This window comes from Coptis chinensis, chromosome 3, assembly GCF_015680905.1.
Source record: "Coptis chinensis isolate HL-2020 chromosome 3, ASM1568090v1, whole genome shotgun sequence".
Classification (NCBI taxonomy): domain Eukaryota; kingdom Viridiplantae; phylum Streptophyta; class Magnoliopsida; order Ranunculales; family Ranunculaceae; genus Coptis; species Coptis chinensis.
The window spans coordinates 60968656-60976470 of record NC_141458.1 but is presented as its reverse complement, the minus strand read 5'-3'; the positions used below and the strand labels follow the sequence as shown (position 1 = coordinate 60976470).

Below are 7815 nucleotides of genomic sequence, written 5' to 3'. Positions count from 1 at the left end.
AGGGCCCAAAAGGCATTAAATGGCATTTTTGTTCATACCATTTGATCAAGCTATGAGAGGATGCTTACCACTCGGGGAAAGCCTTCTTATTAGAGTCAGTCTCGCTTAAACTTAAAGTAGGTCTAACAGCCGCTTATTCTTCGTCGACGGTATCCATTTCCATTCTTAGAATATTATTTCAACCATGCGTCTCATTAAACTAAAATTTCTCCTCTGCACGCCCCGATTCTCTCTCTTTTCTTGAAACTACTGGTGGAACTGCCAGTAGACAACTTCCCCTATCAAAACCAGCAAGAGGCACTCTATCTGAGCCTTCAGGAACAGAACCATAAAACACAACAAATGCAAACGAAAAGAAGATCACTACAAAGGCGTCGGCACAAGGTCTTTATGATATACGTGTTGGGGGTGACAACCTTACAAAGATTAGTTACAAGAGTCACCTTACACTCGGGAGCCTTCGGAAGCCAAGCAAGTATTCGACCACTAGCGGCCTAGACAACCAACAAGAAGGCATCGGGGGAGCAGGGCTAGCAGAGATGATCCCATATTCCGTGGATTAAACCGTGCAGGGGATAGTGCATGTCCGCAAAGAAGGAGAGATAGAGCGCTAGTTATATGTAGATCTCCGACCTCATGTAATAGTACTGACTCCCCTAGCAATGAAATATGTTGGTGAAGGCATTTGCTTTTAGAATCTTACTTTGGAAAAAATTAGAGTGGTGCATCACCACCCTACCCCCTCACAGGTAGAGGCCGAGACAGACAGGACAGCGAGTCGAGTTACCAATTCCGTTGAGGCTAGGGCAGCGGGGTAGAGCTCTAACAACGTCTTTGAACCCTGCGACCCAGGAGGGAACACAACCCTTCTTTTGTCTTTGTCCACGGTAGGCAGGAATATGAATTTCATGAATTTGGTGCAGATCGGGATGGGGACCATTGGTACATAGGGGATTCATCGGTAGAGGGAGATTTCTTCATAGAGGAGGATGTTTTTGAACCTAGAATTCGTATAAGAAAAGGTAGGAAATTTTACCACCCCAAAAGGTAGGTTCCAAACCTCAAATGTATACTTTTTTTTCGTCTCTATCTCCTTCCTTCCTGGGGGTGCTTTGAAAAGCTTTATTCCTGCGTAGACATGATTTGACGAAAGGAAAGGATCGATATTCAGAAGAAACGGAATAAACATAATCCACAGAGTCGACTGATGCATCTATACTATTGAGTTGAGACAAAGAGAAGATGGGACTAGTTTGCTCCTCCCGCAGACCCTACTTACTTAATCTCTCCTCCTGGAAGCAAGGGATTGCTGCTTCCACAGCTGTCTCCACTTGGTCAAATGCATTCGCCTCTGTCTCTATCTCCACTGGTGGATCGAAAGAAGAGATTGCAGAGTGAAGTAAAAGAAGAAAGGGTTGTCTGCTGCTACTAAGAAGAACCTAACAGAAGAGCCATCCGAATCTACTACTGGATATACTTCCCGATCAACTGCTATTGGCGCTTGCTCTGGTGCTTATAGCCTCGTATATGGATAATAAAGGGGAATTCAAATTTAAGTAAATGACTGTCAGATCAGATTATTATGTCATTTAAGCAGAGGTAAGTTTATTTACACTAGACTGAGATCTTGAGCTTTCCTAAATAGTGAGATATTGTGCCCATTCCCTTCCTATTAGCCCCTTCTTCTTCTGCCCGAGGGCACTTGAAGACTGCTAGTTCGCCTTCTGATTCTTCCTTAAACTAATCAATAGTGCTCACTTTGAATCAATATAACTAGACTCGATTTTGACCTGAGACGAAATGGGACTCCTACTTGCTTGTAACAGCCTCTTCCTCGTGAGCTACGTCCATTCCAATAGGACTTTTTCCATTTTCCCGGTCAAAATGGCATATCATACGAGACATCGAAATAATGCAACTTTCATCAACCCCCGGGATTTTGGGCCGTGACTCAAATTCCTTTAATAAATGGGAATTCAATCATGCAACTTTTCATCTCCCCCCCTAATAATGGCTTAAAGTAAAATTCCTTTCATACGGGGCATCTCAATTTGAGAAAAGTGATGAAACACCGTATTTTTTGTTTGTTTTTTGTCGTCAAATGGGCCTATTTTCCCTCCCTCCTGGTACTCTCTTTCTCTCTCTCATGGGGAATAGTGTTGGTTCTTCACATTAGAAATAGTTCTTGTTTGAGCATTACTCTGTTGAGGAACTAATGATTGCTAGGTGGAATCCAGAGCAATCTCACGAGGAATATATAGTAGTAGATATATGAACTGAGTAAGTATTTTGAAGAAAGTTCTATTACAGCATGGGCATTGCTCAATTTCTACTCTGGGTAGTCTGGGCAGGTGTCACTCGTCATCCTTCAAAGTGGAAGTTGTGGGCAGTTGTTCTAGCCACCAGCCTAGCAATGCTCCTGGAGATCTATGATTTTCCTCCATATAAAGGATATGTCGATGCTCATGCTTTATGGCATGCCACCACCATCCCCATCACATACCTCTGGTGGAGTTTCATAAAGGATGATGCTAAGTTCAGAACAAGAGATTCCGTGAAGAAGGTGAAGTAATATATAGCTTGAATCCTCTAATGCTCCTATAGAACAGTGAATTATATTGTATCATGCCAGCCTGATTAGAGCTTGTTCTTTTTCCCTAGTTTTTGTGACTGCCCCTCGTGGAAATGCTTGGGAGGGTTTCTTGGATTAACCTCATGTTCGATTGAATCATTCAGTAATTCGATACTGTAATTCTGTAGTATAGGCTCGTTAGATTGAAGAAAGGATACCAAGAACAACAGATGTAATAATTTCAACTTCATCAAGTAAACAAATGAATATCATATGAATCCCAAGGAACTCACTTCTCATAGTTTTCGTGTAAAAATTTACGTAGTGATCATTTTCCTAAGAAAGTGGCTTTATATCCCAAAAATTGACTTGCCATTCTATTCAGTGGTTACAATTTTGATAGTTGTAAACTTATAACCGCTTTTGCACACGTACTACAGCAGTTTGTTATTAATTTTCTTTCTACTCTCCCTACTCAGGAAAAGAACCAACATGATCAAGTAAACAGATGAATATCATATGAATCCCAAGGAACTCACTTCTCATAGTTTTCGTGTAAAAAATTATGTAGTGATCATTTTCCTAAGAAAGTGGCTTTATATCCCAAAAATTGACTTGCCATTCTGTTCAGTGGTTACAATTTTGATAGTTGTAAACTTATAACCGCTTTTGCACACGTACTCCAGCAGTTTGTTATTAATTTTCTTTCTACTCTCCCTACTCAAGAAAAGAACCAACATGAAATATCGCACGCACCCTCCCTCCACTTTCCTGTTGCATTCCTTCTTTTCCTTTATTTCTCTAGTTTTGCCTCTGCTCCTGTTGCGAGCAGTCTCTTTATCCCACCATGATTCTTTGGAATATTTAGGGACGATTTCAGAGGGCGAGCAAGGCGAATATGTTCTTGCCTGGAGGCATTGAAACATTCCTTAAACCAAGTGTACTAAAAAAACTTACCATAAGTCTTCTCTAGAAAAAAAAAATTAGCACAGGAGAAGCTGTGACAATTCTGTTGAATATATTCTGAGTACCTTACAAATTTAAATTTTGTGCCCTCCGTTTGTTATTTTAGAAGCTTGAGGAATGAGGATTGAGCATTAGTAGGTCTGCCCCTAGTTTTAAAGCTACTAATAAGTATCTCCCTTTGTCTGAAGGTTTGTAATTAATTTTTATATGTAGATAAATTAACTTCCTACTAATGACCATTCTCTTATGGACGAGTTTAGCTAGCTCTATTTTATTCCAGATTTCCAGTCCCTTAAAATTGATCGAAATATCTCTAATCTCAACACTTTTCTTTGTGTGGGGAATTCCTCCGCAGCGAAGGTTGAGCAGACAAACTTTGACAACATTTATACCTTAGCTTCATGCAATTATATACCTTACATTTCTCTAACTTTCGGAAGATATGTTTCAATCAACAGACCAGTCTCGGGCACTTGGCGACAGCATAATACTGTTTTATTATTGTAGACACAATATAAAGTTGTAAAGTTTATCGTACTGGAAGCTAGCATTAAGAATTTTAAAATATGGAAGACGAGGGAAAAGAAAAGTGCAACTTAATGGATCTGTTGGAATGTACGCCAGTAACCATCTTACAACCGAAAAAAGAAAAAAATTACAAAAGATTAAGAAGCTTCACTAGTCATGCATCTTGCTCACTTCGTCATAAGCTGCGGCTACAGCACCTTTCAGAAGGTGGTAGGTGCATATATGTCCTATTTTGGAAACTATCAAGAACAAAAAAGAATCCAAAAATTAATCTAGCAAATCATATCCCCATCCAATAATCTCAGTCTCTAGACTTTTTGCCATCTTTATGGCTCCTACTGCGAACACCACACAGGTAGCTGATACCGGAAAAGAAAAGTAGCACCATTGGCACAAGCCATGCCCCGTAAATAAACAAGCTCTTGTTGTATGTCCTTGTACTTTGAGAGCACCTTCACCACCTGGCACCACATATAACCCAATAAGAAATTTATTTGTTCACAAATTCATTTCATGAATGGCTCATCACAATTCTTGAAAGGTTTGAATAACTAATTTAACAAAGTGTAAAGAAGAAGTGTGGCGCCATAAATAATAGAAAAAAGAGTGATGTGTTCTCAAGCTTAATTAGTCCATCAATTGGCTTATCGAAACATGTACAGTGGTTTATAAAATCTAGTAAGTTTGATTAATTTGACACGACAATGAGACGATGAAATGTGTTGGTCATTCAAACAGCCTAGCTACTAAAATCCAGTTAGCGGGTGCGCACGCACAAACACAAACATACACACACATGCACCAATAGTCTTTGACTCTTTGTAAATGGTTCATTAGCCAATTGGGTGCACGGTTGCATGCACACAAACACACCCTTATGTGCATAATCGATAGTCTTTGTAAATGGTTCATTGGACAATTGGAGGTTTGAATTAAGGGTACGTGTTGGCAGTGGATGATCCCAACTAGGTCTATGAATTAAGGATTTCCATGGATCTTATGAATTGCACGCTTGGTATTGTGACCGTTTGGAAGGACTGTGGATTGAGAGTTCATGGTTATATTCCAGATCTACATTGTTGCTACATGCCTTCTACTTCACACTCTGTTCTACGGTGACAGCTCTCTGACTCAACTAAGCTTGCTCGGTATTGTGACTGTTTAGGAGTCGGTGTGTCACTCGATCAAAATGCATGATAAACCACGCACTCTCCAGAAATAATTTCTATTTAAAAATGAAGTATGTATATGTTAGAAAAAGGAAATAGAAAGTGTTAAAGGGAGAGCTTAAGGTATTTATTTCCAAAGTACCTCTTTCGTCAGTTTGTGTAGATATAGTAAAATGCGCACAATGAAAGATGTAAAGATGAAATGTGGAAGAAGATCATAACTTTCTCAAACTCAGCAGAAGAAGTTGAACTACATGAGTGAATATTTTTCGATCAAGCCAACTCCAACTGAATTTCGTGTCATGAAATTAGTATCTTGTGTGTTACTACCACCGTCACCAGAAAAAATAAAAACACAACAAAATGAAATTTACTTACAGTGGTAGCATCATCCAACTCCATCCCAAGTGCCTGATACCTTCTCACCAACTCTAATTCCTGAGATTCACCATGATTACTAACTTCCCAGTGAGCTCTCTTTAGCAGCCATATCTTTCTCTGTACTACTAGACATGTAATCACCAAACCCCATTGATATTCCATCAGCAACAAGATTTGCAAAACCCAACACCAATACATCAATAGAAGAAAGATGCCCAGCTAAGATTGATGATATAAGTGAAAAAACAAGTGACTATAGCATTAAGATCAGCATACACAATGCTCTTAATTGCCTCTCCTCTTATGTATGTTTCTTTGGGCTTTTTGTCACTTGTATTGTACTTTGTTTGAGCTTCTTCATCTTGTGAATCAATTAGTAAAATTGTTGAGTTGTGATCATCCATTTTTTCAATTCTTAGAGGCAGAGACGCTATTTTCTTCATATACAAAATGGGGTGTATAGAAAGTCAGAAAGAAAGATAGTTGAAGACTTTATTATGGTTTTTTATAAGGGAATGTTGTTGGTGTCACCATGCATGGTAGTTCAGTTTTTGGTGTTGGAACTTGGAAGAACTTGTTCAGTTCTGCTTAATGAATAAGAAACCAATAAAAATTGGGACTGTAAAAACCTGAACCTATTTTGTGTGGCTTATAAATTGAAAACTTCAAAAATTTACTCAATTAAGAAATGCAAATATTTAACGTTACCTTTGGCAGTTACATTCTGACAATCCTATCCAGTAATCCATGAGCAACTTTTGAGTTGACTATGGAAAGGGGTGCAAATTGTTACTTGGTTTATGTCTATCCGTATACCCCCTCCTTTGGTTTCATCTTCCTCTTCACTTCACTTCTGCCTTCTCTCATCTTCAGCCTTCTTCTTCATCCTCTTCTCCACAATAATATACACATGTGATGCATGATGTTTTTTTTTTGGGTAACTGATGCATAATGGTTTGAACATTTTGAGTATGAATCAAAATATTTCACACGCGAATATGCAACTTTTTTTTAATCAGAATTTTAGGATTAGAAATAGAGAGAAGAGAAACCCCATGAGAGAGAGAGAGAGAGAAAGGGAGTACCAAGAGGGAGAGAAATAGTCACAGTAAGCTTGGACTTCGGAGAGAGAAGGAGCGAGTCATGAGAAAACCCTTCGTGAGAGTATATTTCGTATTTTGAAATTTCAGTTTTTAAGTAAAGTCCATAAACAGACGTCCGTCTAAGAGCGGGGATATATATACGTCTAAGAACTAGAAAAAAAAAATTTAAAATTTAAAAAAAAAAAAAAAAAAATATATATATATATATATATATATATATATATATATATCCAGTTTCCATGGTCAATGTATATGATAATAATAATGTAATGTCCAATTTCAATGTAAACTAAACATACTGCATATGCACCCTTAATAAAAGCCAATATATTACATACACGTTCATAGTTTTTGAGTGTCTTAGGCTCACTCATAAGTCAAAATATTTACCAGTTGAAAAATACATCATAGATCACCAAAGCTGGATGCAGGTAGGCCAGTTTTTGTCAATCAACAAATTACAAATACACTTATCTAATTATCTTAAATATAATAAACACTGAGGTGTGAGTTACACACAATGACCTCATGTGCATAGAATATATCTCACTATGAAACCAAATTATATGATCCAATCCACTTGTCACTCTTTGCTATCTTAACTCAACATCAAAGCAAAAGAGGTTTGATTCATGGTCCCTAAATCCATGTATATATGTATTATATGCATTTGTCTATGGTTATTGCATAGAAAAAAATAAATAAATAGATTTTCTATTCCTACATCCTATCTTAAAAGAAAATGGTCAAACTTCCTAAATCACAAATAACACAAACATACGAAACACTGCATTTTAACTGGTACATGATCGAACAAACTGCATGGTTGATGAAAATAAGCATCAGCGTAAATGAACTAGATGCTCAAAATGATGGATATGATCGAAAACAATACCTCCTTGCCTTCTTCTTCATAAACACAACGTGAACTCCTTTGCTAACCTTGAAATCACCCTCAACCATCCTCAAAAGCTTATGACGACATTCAAATTTAGCGTATTCTCTTGGTAATTCAATTTGAGTCCTACCAAGGACTACAACACCATTGGAAGCCCCAACAAACTCCTTAGGGACAGGATAATGACTTTGTACAATT

General features: G+C 37.9%; 1 long non-coding RNA gene across 1 annotated transcript; it reads right to left on the bottom strand.

Moving 5' to 3' along the window:
- Window positions 1-4118: 4118 nt before the first annotated feature.
- LOC147510282 (uncharacterized) lies at window positions 4119-6664 on the bottom strand. Its single transcript, XR_015216756.1, has 2 exons — window positions 5614-6664; window positions 4119-4527 (listed from the first exon to the last, which is right to left on the bottom strand). It is a non-coding gene; the product is annotated as an uncharacterized LOC147510282 (long non-coding RNA).
- Window positions 6665-7815: the final 1151 nt, after the last annotated feature.